At 36.9% G+C, this 12,872-nt stretch overlaps 1 pseudogene; it reads right to left on the bottom strand.

The window, feature by feature from the left end:
- The window catches only part of LOC125101665 (uncharacterized), a 40,677-nt pseudogene that overhangs the window by 26,545 nt on the left and 1,260 nt on the right, over positions 1-12,872 (bottom strand).

Raw genomic sequence — 12,872 nt, 5'->3', positions numbered from 1 at the left:
GTGGTCTGTGATCTCTCCCAAACCCATGTCTTCAGCTCTGCCTTCCTCCCAGACTCTACCCTTGTATTTGCAATTTCTTCCATTTGTCTATAAGAAGTGAAGATTCTTCATCAGCATAGGGAAGACCTTTTAGAATCCCCCGTTGATTGCTCTAGCTTCATCACCCTCACCTCTGTCTCTGTATTCCGTTTACTGTCAAACAGAACTTCCCCAAACACATGAACAGTGTGCTCCTTTAGCCTGACCAGGAAAATCTTACTGACTTTTCACAAAACCTCAAATATTACTTCTCAAAAGTCCCTGCCCTCCCTATACATAGCCATTCATTTGCCCCTCCCAGGATACTCTGAGTGCCTAGAGACATATATGATGATATTCTCATCTCTGGTTCTAGTACAGTGTCTGCTATGTCTTGTTTCCAAAAAATACATTTCATAAATTACTATAAATGTTGTGGCTTTATGTTGTTATTTCAACATACAGTTCTCCTTAACTACACTGAATATTTTTCTCCAACGTACAGGGCATATCTATACCACTGGAAAAAAATGACTTAGAATATGATAGGAAAGAATATTTTCCCAGGTGCTTAGAAGTAGCTAGGTGAGGAATTAATGCACGGATATAGTTTTGCCATATTGTTTTCAGGGCCAGATATCCAAATGTAATAGTTTGGATATAGCATAATAGAAATACAAATACAAATCTGTATGTAATCAAATGGGTGATTATCACAGACATTAAAGAATATGAGGAAAATTAAAGCCATTGGCATTTTCTTCCAATGAGTAAACTAAGAGAGCAAACAGTAGATATAAAGAACCTCTTTGGCCAGCAAGAATTGACCATAACCTAATCAACATTATTGATATAACTAAGAATATGTCATTCAAAGGAAAGATTGTGTGGCTATTAAAAACAACAACAGCAAAGACAGAAACAAAAAACTGACACAGAGGCAGACACCCACAGTGATAATACAGGTATCACCTAGGAAAGAAAACACCTTTTCCAGGCAGGCACAGGCCTAAACCTGATTTGGTTGGAATATCTCTGTTATATGGCTGGATACAGTAAGATAGCTGCTATTACACATCGAGCACATTTAACTAAGACACCTTATTCTAATTAAATCATCACTACTCCCAAGTAGTTTGTCTACAGAGAGAGAGGGGCAGGTCAGGCAAAGAGAAATACCTGACCTTTCTAATAGTTACATTTCTCATTATAAATTAATAAACTGCGTTCTTGTTTTATACGCTGATCTTTTGTGAGATCTGTTTGCATGATTCAACATGCCAACATCTTATCACTCTGGAATACAGATGCAGTTAGATTTCTGACTTTAGAAAGCTGAGCACCAGATTCACCAGTCATCCCTATGATACACCCTTTATAATTATATACTTTCTCTCAACACAAGTTTTCCCATTCAAAGAGGGGAAATATAGAACAATTGGTTTCAACCTTAAGAAAACACTCTCCCAGAAAATGCTGGTAATTGAGATAAGCAAAAGGAAAAACAATAAGTAAATAAACAGAAAAACAACAACAAAAAAAACTTGTCACAAAGGCCAAAAGATCCATCTAAAATAAAGAACTAGAATGGAGGAGAAAAATTATACATCTGGATCCCGAAGTGTGATTTCAAGGAGGAAACAGAAAGAAAGGCAATGATGAACTCCAGAAGGATAAGTAATGAGATCATACACTTAGAATTGGTAATAAGGACGTGATTTTAATGGACCAGAAACTAGACTGCTGAGAGTCAAGGAGAAAGCAAAGGAAGAAAAGTAAAGGCAGTAATATAAATCTTGTACTGCACAAGGAAAAGTGACACAGTAAGATTTACACCTACACAAATCTGGGAGCTCTGGAGTTTTGCTCTCAGACCTCCAGCAAACTATTCTGCTCATGTAACTGCGGAAGTGTCTGGAAGCAGAAGGTTTCAGAAAGGCAGTCGCTAAGAAAAGAAGACGGTGATCAACGCCGATTACATAAAATAAAAATGAAAGTGGGTCTGCAATTCTTCCTTCTCATATCAAACCAGTCCCAAGAGGGAAGGATCAAAGTTCACGTGGCAATACAGAAGACATCCCATCCAGTATACAGGCCAACGTTAGGCTCCTGTTCTTTTACAGCACAATCAAGAGCTCTGTGGCCTGTTTGGCGCTCAAGCACAGACATTGCCACCAATTTACAGGAAACTTAGAGGAGGCTCTCAAGCCCAATTTTATAAAGTCAAGAAGATTTTATTTTACCTTAAACACAAGTGAACTCCTCTGACACAGAGGGATAAATTTTCACTATTTTTTGAAATGGAAACTGGAAGAATAGAGGATTAGTAACATGTACTTGTCAGACCTCATCTAAACCACTGCCTTTTATCAGGATTTATGTGGCTTTCAGTGCTTAGAATGCTTTATATTTAAATCTGAACCTAGAACGGGATAAACCCAAGCAGTTATTATCATTATTATTTTTTTTTTTTTCTGAAATGGTCTCCTACAGCAAGTAGTTCATGTTCAGTAACTGCAAATTTCTAAAGTTAAACTGAAAATTACATACAGGACTATTGAGAAGGTAATCCTTCACTGGCACAGGACCAGGCCACCAAATGGGTCTTCCCATCTCTTCTTTCTGCATGGAGAGTAAAAATTCCAAGACCTTTCAACTCTCATGGGATCAGACAAACAGAAACAGTAAGCTTTCTCAACTTGATAAAACCGCCCTTAGAGCAAGGCTTTCTGTTCTAACACATTATAGCAGCTGAGCAAAACTTAAGCTTTGGAGCAAATTGTGTGATACTGAGCAGGATCAGTGTTTTTCTTGAGTTCTGCAGGGAGCTGGGATGATGAGAAAGGAAGAGCATGAAATACAACAAATGTGTTGTATTTATTTGAATTCTTACAAATATTAATAAATTGCTCATGTAATACTAAAAATGTATGTAGAAAAATTTGGAAACAGTATTCCCAGGTACCATTTATATACCTAATTATTTCTTCCTGTAGATTATGGATCACTTTTAGAATTTCATGGTTCTTTCTAGAGTGAAAATTTCATACACACACACTCATACGTAGACATACAACCACATAAACTGACACACCTCACAATACTCCAAAGAATTTCATAGGCTTCACAGATCCTTTGAAGCAAGAACCACTGTGTGTATCCTGACCCAACCAACCCCCTCTTGTGATAAAATTTTGTTCTCTGTTCTCATTATGTGCCAAACTTACTCTGTTCTCATTATGTGCCAGGCCATCAAGGGCTTACAAAACCTAACCAATTGTAGTTTGCAGAGGTAAAAACCCTATGAATTTTGCAAATTTATGAAAAAAAAAATGTTTGTTTAGTGAAACCTAATGGTATACCAAATGAGATACCACTTCACAACTAAAATTGAAAATACTAATAATACAAAATGTTGGCAAGGATGTGAAATAACTGGAACTCTCCCACAATGCTGTGGGATTGTAAATACTACAGCAACTTTAGAAAACTTCTAGGCAGTTTCCTATATTAAAGAGGCCCTCACACAATGACCCAATAAATTCCTTGCTTGATCTTTACTCTAGAGGAATGAAAATAAATGTCCACACAAAGACTTGTTTTAGAAATGTCCATAATAGCTTTATTTTCAATATCCGAAAAGAAGAAAACAACCCCAAAATTTATCATTTGGAGAATGGATAAACTAAATGTGTTATGGAAACAAAATGGAATATTACTCAGCAATAAAAAAAAAATGGATCTCTAAAAAAACTACACCAGGTAAAAAGTCAGATACAAAAGAATGCATCTTGTATAAATACCTTTATATGAAGAATAGAATAATCCATGAATAAAAATCAGGACCATGGTTACTTCTGAGGAAAGAGAATGAATGGAAAGGGATCCAAGGGAACTTCCTTAAGTATTGGAAATGTTTTAGATCATGAGTGGGGTATGGGTTAAATGGGTGCATTCATCTTTCAAAATTCATTGAGGTTTAGGTTTAAAATCTGTTCATTTCAGTGTGTATAAATTTTAAACACTTAAAAAAGACCTTTAGGAAAAGGATAGACATGAAGTTTATCTCCAAAGAAAGAGAAATAGTGGGAAATAGGAAGGGCCGAATGAAACCAGAAGCAAAGTTCTAGAATGAGGATAGCTAGGGATCCTACTACAGGGATGTTCTCTGGACAAATATAGTCATAAACCATAGAATCTGCATGTTGGACTCCACCATACATATCAACTAGCCATTACCTCTTTAGTCATAATATTCTTAGCATTTGCCTCTCTGGAATTTAATTCCTGACTCTTTAGTTCTGTCCTATAATAGTCACAGCACAGATTAAAACAAGCCCTTTCTCAATGTGATAGCATTTAAACTATTTACTGAGAGTAATTATGCTTCCAGAGTTCATCTATACCCAACATGAAATTGGAGGCCCTTCTCCACACTGATTGCACCCTTCTTAACAGATCTTCATTTGTTAATGGGCTGTGCTTTTATTAATCTATCAAAGTTTACATTAGCATTTTAAAACTTTTTAATTAAATTCTAGTCAGTTAAAATACAGTGCAGTATTGGCTTCAGGAGTAGAATTCAGTGATTCATCACTTACATACAACACCCAATGCTCATCAGAACCCGTGCCCTTCTTACTACCCATTGCCCATCTACCCATACACCCACAGTTTGTTCTCTATCTTGAAGAGTCTCTTATGGTTTGCTTCCCTCTCTCCTTTTCTGTTTTTCTTTTTCCTCTCCTCCCATATATTCCTCTATTTTGTTTCTTAAATTCCACAAACGAATGAAATCATATGGTATTTTTCTTTCTCTGACTGACTTATTTTGCTTAGCATAATACACTCTAGTTCCCTCTGCATCACTGCAAATGGCAAGACTCCATTCTTTTTGATGGCTGAGTAATATTCCTGTGTGTGTGTGTGTGTGTGTGTGTGTGTGTGAGTGTGGGCACACGCGTGCATGCATGCACACGTATGTGTACATCTTCTTTTTCCACTCATCAGTCAATGGACATTTGGGCTTGCATTAGCATTTCTGGAAGTCATGTCACTTGTTCAAATGAACTACTATTAAGTCAAATTTCTCCTATCCTATACAAGAACATTGGAGTAAAATTACAGAATGTTAAAGTAAGAAGGCATCTCAAGAATTGCCTGGTCAAAACCATTCCTTCTATGCCTGAAGAAATTGAGACTCAGAGATTGATCAACTCAAATCCTTCCGCAAGTTTATGAGAAAATTAGATCAACGTCCTGTTGTTATATCCCTATACCAGAACATTTACTACTACTGCATTTGGAGACTTAGGTCTCTGAGACCAAAAAGGATCTCTGAGATCTAAGGCTCAAGTGAAAACCTAAACTGAAACTTCACATTAAAAATATTAACAGGAACCAGGTAGATAGGAACCAAATTATTATATTAATAAATACTACCTGTTTCTCATCAACATAATCATCATCACCACCATAACAGTGTGATGGGTGGGTACCTTAGGCCTGGAGAGTCACTAGAGTCAAAGTGTGTATTCAATTTCTAGCTGTGTGCTGAAAACTTGATTTATGATTTTATTTAATTTTCCAAAGTGCTTTAACAGGTAGATGTCATTTTATCCTTATTTATTGGATGAATTTGAAAAAACTGAGGTCCAAAGAAAGTTAAATATTTTTAAAAACTTAAATGTTCTCATCAAAAAAAAAAAAAAGAGTGAGGGAGAAAAATATGTGAGGTGATGATTAACTCAATGGGGGTGGGAGGAAAAAAAAAGAAAAAAAATTAAGATCATATAAGTAGCAAAACCTGACTTGCACCCTTCTGACCATATCTATTTAATTCCAAAGTATAAACCACAGTCTTACTCTGAGGCAAGAGAACACTGTATCCTTGTTATATGGTTTGAGGAGAAGCAAGGATTATTCTTTTTCCATACCATATGGGCAGGTGAATTTTTTTTTTAAAGACATTACATTTTTTTAAAGATTTTACTTATTTATTTGACAGATGGAGATCACAAGTAGGCAGAGAAGCAGGCAGAGAGAGAGGAAGCAGGCTCCCTGCTGAGCAGAGAGCCCGATGTGGGGCTTGATCCCAGGACCTTGGGATCATGACCTGAGCCGAAGACAGAGGCTTTAACCCACTGAGCCACCCACGCACCCTGGGCAGGTGAATTTCTAAATAACTTATTTTTATTAGTATTCTTTTTTAAAAAAGATTTTATTTATTTTATTTGACAGGCAGAGATCACAAGTAGGCAGAGAGGCAGGCAGAGAGAGAGAGGAGGAAGCAGGCTCCCTGCTGAGCAGAGAGCCCGATGTGGGGCTCGATCCCAGGACCCTGGGATCATGACCTGAGCCGAAGGCAGAGGCTTTAACCCACTGAGCCACTCAGGCACCCCTTTATTAGTATTCTTAACGTTGTGTTAACATTGGAATTAAGCAACTGCCATAAATCTCTGTATGCTTGTCATTAATAGTACGTCTCCCAAATAGGATACGAGATACTGGCCATTTTATAAGTCATACGGGTTTGTCTGTTTCCTTCAAGTATACTATAATCTTTTCAAAGGTGGAAAGTATGTCTCCAACATCCATCACAGTGCCTGTAACCTGTGCACAACGCCGGTAGCCTATAAAGGGTACACAGTTAATACTGTATCCCATTACATATGTGATTGTTTAATGTACATCAGATGGTAACCACAATAATTTACACATCTGTTAAGCAGCAGAACTAACAAATACTTTGAGTTGTTTCATACTGAACTGTGGTTTGATTTAGTGATTCCATACAAAAGATTGTATTTTGCAAAACGAATTTTCTTTCTGGAGTTTATGGTTTGCTTAAGGAACAAAGATACATGGGAAACCAACAGATATTTTAGTTGCTAATTAATATTAACTGAAGGTTGAGTATGTGAATAGGAAACACAAGAGACAGAGAGAAAGGAGAAATCAAAGGGAAGTCTGGGTCAGAGGGGAGGATTTCATGGTAGAGCAGTCCAACCGCTAAGTAGCAGCTGGATGTGGACAGAGCAGAAAACAAGGCCTATTATGTGGGAGGAATAAACTGACTAAAAGCAAAGACGGTGGGCTGGGTCAGTGCAGTGAAGGAAGAGGTGGAAATACATGTGGAAGAAATAAGAAACTAAATGCAGAAAGCCTTCATAGCATGCCTTTTGATGCTAGCCCATACACATGTTCCTGAACAAAGATCTGAGAGAACAGAAGGGTTGTCTTGGTTGGAAAAACAAACAGAAGGGACTCAAAAGGTCCTGCCAGAAGGAAGAAAGCACAACAGTACCACAAAACTAAGAAAGGTCAAAAGCCAGCTGGCCTCACATCTTGTTAGTTATCAGAGCTCAGGTTGATGTGAGTCCTGAGAGTAGGTCTGGGCTCAGGAGACTAGACCTCAGGTGACAGGCGAGAAAGGGCTATCCGGTGTGTGGAGAGAGTTGTCAGAAAAGAGAGCTAAGCCAACATGAAGCAACGGAACATTTTGCACCAAGAAAGAAGCTAGACTGGTCTCAGTACCAAGAAGCTCTTTAATAAGACTCAGCAATGAAACAGTGCTTCTTTATGCTTTAACTAGCTCTTCCCCAGAATAAAACCGGGGCCTAGACAAATCTAAACAAGGATGTCCTTAGAATTAGGATTCATCAATATAAAAGATTTCTGGCTGAACTGAGAGTCATATCTGGGCAGATTGTTTCTCAAATTTTCACTGGGACAGACTGTGGGAGGAGCGGAAGGAATCTTGAAAAGCAGGCTCACGTCTCTTCAGCATCTAATTCTCTTTCTTATTGTCCCTTGTCTGTTACCATGGCAAGTATACAGAAAGTAGGGTAACTAGATCTTGACAGTGTGGAAGAAAGGTTAGTTTGGCAATTACTTAGCAGGATAAAGCACAGAAACTCAGTTGCTGGTCTCCTACAAAATATTAGCTCTTGGGTGATAAAGCCAGGGATCAGAGTAATTAAATATATAAACAAGCAAACAAACCAATTGCAATTAGAGATCAATGCAAAAAAGTAACTCAAAGAAATGTGTATCTACCTCAGGCTGGGGAATGAGTACAAGGAGTAATGTAAAGATTATCCCCTCGGTTTTGGAGATGAGAATAAAAAAGTGGGATGATTACAAGAGGACTTGGTTCAGTAAAATCTGAGTTTTGTTTGGGACATGTACGAAGGAAGTCCCTAGGGTAGTGAGTTAAAGGTAGGAGACTTGCTATCAGACTGTCACGAAGGCCAAAGATCTGGATTTAGGAGTATAAATCCAAGTATAATGTGGAACCTTGGGGAAACAGGAAATACAGAGGCCAACCAGAGAGTGGAGATGAAATGGAAATATCCACAGAAACAACATCAGTTAAAGTGCCAGGTATGCTTCAGTCTTCTGACAAGCTGCCCATTCAAGTAGAATCTCCTCTAGAGCAAAACTGCTGTGTCTCATTTACCTTCATGTGCCAAACTCCTGACACAGTGCCTGGTCTATAGGAGATCATCAACGAGGTATATTGCACTTAAATCAACAGAAAAAAAAAAAAAATGGGACGTGGGGTTGTATTGTGTTCCATCTCACAAAACTCCTTTTCAGGGTTCCATCCTCATCCCAGCACACAAAGAATGTCCTCTTCTCTGGCTTCACCTGCCACTGCTCCCCAAGGCCCATGTTTGCTGTGGCTACACAAGTTCATACAGATAAATCACTTTGTTTCAAACTGCATGTTATCTATATGGTGTTTCTGCTAACAGAATCTATGTCCCTGCTCATTCCTTTATGTAGCTAACTCCTATTTTTCCATCAGTTTCATCTCAAATGTGGATTCCTTCAGGAAGACTTCCTTACTGCACCCTTAGTCTGACTTAAAAGTAGTGTTATGCTGGAGCTGCTTCATACAGGTTGCCAGCCAATTGTGCGTGTTTCTTTCCAGGTCTATGTTCAGTGGTGTCAGGCTGACAGACTGAAATCATCCATGGTAGAAGTATTTGCACCATAGGAATAATCAACTGCTACAAATTGGGGTTAGGAGGTTAGGTTTTTTCCTCCATAGAACTAATTGTTAAGCATTTACCAGCACATGATGCTTAAAATTCCTTTTCTCTATTATCTTAACTTCCTATAAATCATCTTGCTATAAATATTATCCCACTGTCCTAAAATGATTTATTTACTTCTCTTTCTAAACCTTAAGTTTTTTTTTCATATTTTATTTATTTATTTGACAGAGAGAGATCACAAGTAGACAGAGAGGCAGGTAGAGAGACAGAGAGGGGAGCAGGCTCCCTGCTGAGCAGAGAGCCCGATAAACCTTAAGTTTCTTATAGATGTTGTATCCTCAGCTTCCATCACATATACTAAGCACTCAAAAATGTCTATTAAATAAATCATAAGAATATGATTGGTTCTATTTTATTGATGATATGGAAGTGTTAAGCTCTGAGTTATATCCTAATTCTGATTAAGCTTACTATAGAGCCTCAGGAAAAAGAGACCAAGTGGCTTGGTCCATTTTCCTACAGGTAAGAGCTACAGCTATGAGAGTAAATGAGTTATTTTCAGAAAAATCATATATTGAGAATAACAAAAATCCAAGGATTGAACATTAGAAAACATTGGTGGGGTGAAGAAAAATAGAGATGGGGAAAGCAGAAATCAGGGAACAGAGAAGGCAATAAAAAGTATATTCAGAGACATCAGTATGACACATCTGGTGGGAGAAAAGATTCACGAAGATGGAGTTAGTCAATTATTAAATACTACCAGCTGTAACTGACAACCCTCAACGAGGAATAACTTACCCAATTTTGAGCACCAACACTGAAGACAGACGAGGATCCCATGATCACAAACAGGTTTTAAGATTATACACAGTGGTTTTCATTATTTTATTAAATAGAAATGAAGGACTTAAGAACTATTCCTGAGAAACAATTTTATTCTTAAATAAGTAGCACAGATACTGGTGGGATTATAAAATAAGTACATGCATATACACACATATACATTCACATATTCACACATATACACCCATACATACATGGAAAGTTTGCTTCATTGGGAAAATCATTTATCTTCTCGTGATATTTTAGTGATAGAAAGAAATTTAACATTGACATTTATTTAAAAATGTCATAAAATATCAAAGTAATAAACTAATTTAACAAATGATTTTTCTTCATTTTAATTGTGGTAAAATACACATAACAAATTTACCCTCTTATAATTTTTAAGTGTACAGATTAGTAGCATTAAGCGTATTTATATTGTTGAGCAACAAATCTTTAGAACTTTTTGATCTTGCACAACTGAAATCCTTACCCATGAAATAACAATTGCCCATTTTCCCTCCCCCACCAACCACTATTCTACTTTGTTTCCATTGAGTTTCACTTCTCTTGGTCCCTCATATAAGTGGAATCAGACAGTATTTCTTTGTGACTATCTATCTCACTTAGCATACTGTCCTCAGGTTTAGCCGTGTTGTAGCATGTATCAAAATTTCCTTCCCTTTTAAGACTGAAGAATATTCCATGTTATGTCTATATACTACATTTTGTTTATCTGTTCATCCGTCGATGGACTCGGGTTGTTTCCACTTTTGGCTATTGTGAATAATGCTGCTATGAACATGGGCATGCTCAAATGGAAATTTTAAATTATTTTTCTTAGTAGTTATAAGTGATAATTATAAGTCGGCAAAACCAGAAACCAATAAATCAAACATTATGCTCTTGGCAATAGACTAATAAAAGTTTCTATATAAAGTAAAAACAGTTTAAGAGTCTTTACCAAGTTCAGTATGATATACTGTGTACTTGCCAGAAATATAATTAGAAGAAACTTTTAGAAAATGAAAATAATATGCGTTGGTTTTACATACATTATATTTGTAGAGACTCTAAATTTTACTAAATTAGTTGAATAATTAAAAGCTAAAAGCTAAAAGCAGATATAAAGCCATTGCTTTAAAATTACTCAGTGTAACCCAAGGAGATATTTCCTATTGATCACTATAACTAAGTTGCCTCAAAATAAATGACCTGAAAATACCTTGAGAAGCATTCTGTAGGGTTTTTGGACAATAGAAGCTGAAGAATTTTTTTTTTAACTGTATATATTGAATAATAGAAATGATTTAAACATATGGTTAGTTCTGTAGCTTATAAGTTCTATAACTTAGCAGATGGTTAATACTAGGTTTGAAAAACTGAAATGACATTTCTCAACAGCTTAAGATATCATGTGATCTTATTTACCTGTTCAGTGACTGCTGTGTCTTTCTAGAATGTAAAGTGCATATGTCATGGCTATAAGAGGCAAGACTATGGAAAATATTTACTAAATATAAGAAAAGGGAGTGAAACAACCATAATGATTTACCACAAGAATAATAAACACTGGTTACCATAAGGTCTTTAAATAAAAGTATAGTAATGCACCAGTCTAATTACCTTACAGATCCCATTAACTCTTGTCCCTCCTGCCCTGTGTGTGTGTAAGTCTTCCTCTAAGGCAAGGAGACTCAACACTAATGTTGATTACTCTGGTTCTCCCAACCCCACATGTATGATAAAATTCTATGCCTCTAAAAACAATGAAATATCTAAGAAGACAAACACCTTGCCCTAAGCCCGGCTCATGTGCTTACTAGAAAATTATCTGGCTAGATTTTGATATGGCCTCAGAGAAAAAAAATATTTTAAAATCTTAACCACCCATAGTCTGCATATTTTAATTTTTTAAGCATAGAGTCTTAAGTGTAGATTTTTTTTCTTACAAGGAATAGACAAGAGGTGCACAAAAATCAATTGCATTGTTCAGAGAAATGAATTATAGTTATAAAAAGGATTACTCACTGATATAAATTAGCAAAGAAATTCAGTTTGATAGAGAAAAAAAAATCAAGGTTACTAAATATGTAAGTCTATTCTCCCTAACTGTAGTAGTTATGTTCTATAAAATTGTTATGAACTCTGAACTGTTGCTCTTAGGAAAAAGACGAGGCTTCTATGAGCCTCTGCTACAAAATTTTCTTCAACCAAAATGCCCCTTGCTTTATATAGGTTTGTTTGCCAATGTCTCATCAGTATTGAAAACCTGTTCTTCTACATAACTCTTTTCCCGTATACCACTTTGCAGGTAGCTTTTAAATTCTTCTGCAGCATCCTCTTCTGCAAGTTTAACGTTTTCCCATCCTATCGTCTTTTGAAATGTGGGAGCCAGCCAGCATTAGGCAAGAATGGCTAAACATTTTCCTGACCATTAGTAATGGGACTCTAAATGTCTTTGGCTTTCAGCCTCACAACAATACTATCTACTACATTTTTTTTTTTAGATTTTATTTATTTATTTGACAGACAGAGATCACAAGTAGGCAGAGAGGCAGGCAGAGAGAGGGGAGGAAGCAGGCTCCCTGCTGAGCAGAGAGCCCGATGTAGGGCTCGACCCCAGGACCCTGGGATCATGACCTGAGTGGAAGGCAGAGGCTTTAACCCACTGAGCCACCCAGGCGCCCCTCCACTACATTTTTTAACTCAGTTGTCATCTCGTGAATCCACAAATACAGCCACTTTGCATGGTTTCTTCGCATTCCATAGATGTTACTTTAGCACTTTCTGGAGCAGCCTAGCATCAGATTGGAGAATTTCTTCTTCCTTTTTCTGACTATAAACTGTTGTCGATCCATTAATATTGAACTCCTGCCTAAACACAGGTTATCTAACACCCAGATTATCTCCATAAGGCACACCACTGTCTACTTGCATGAGACAGTCTTCAGCACTACATCTGGGGACCATTTTAAACAATGAAATAATCACCAAAAAGTGTAAAATACAAAACCAAAA

This window comes from Lutra lutra, chromosome 6 (assembly GCF_902655055.1).
Source record: "Lutra lutra chromosome 6, mLutLut1.2, whole genome shotgun sequence".
Lineage (NCBI taxonomy): Eukaryota > Metazoa > Chordata > Mammalia > Carnivora > Mustelidae > Lutra > Lutra lutra.
Note: the sequence above shows the minus strand (reverse complement) of the source record. Positions and strands in the feature narration are given on the sequence as shown.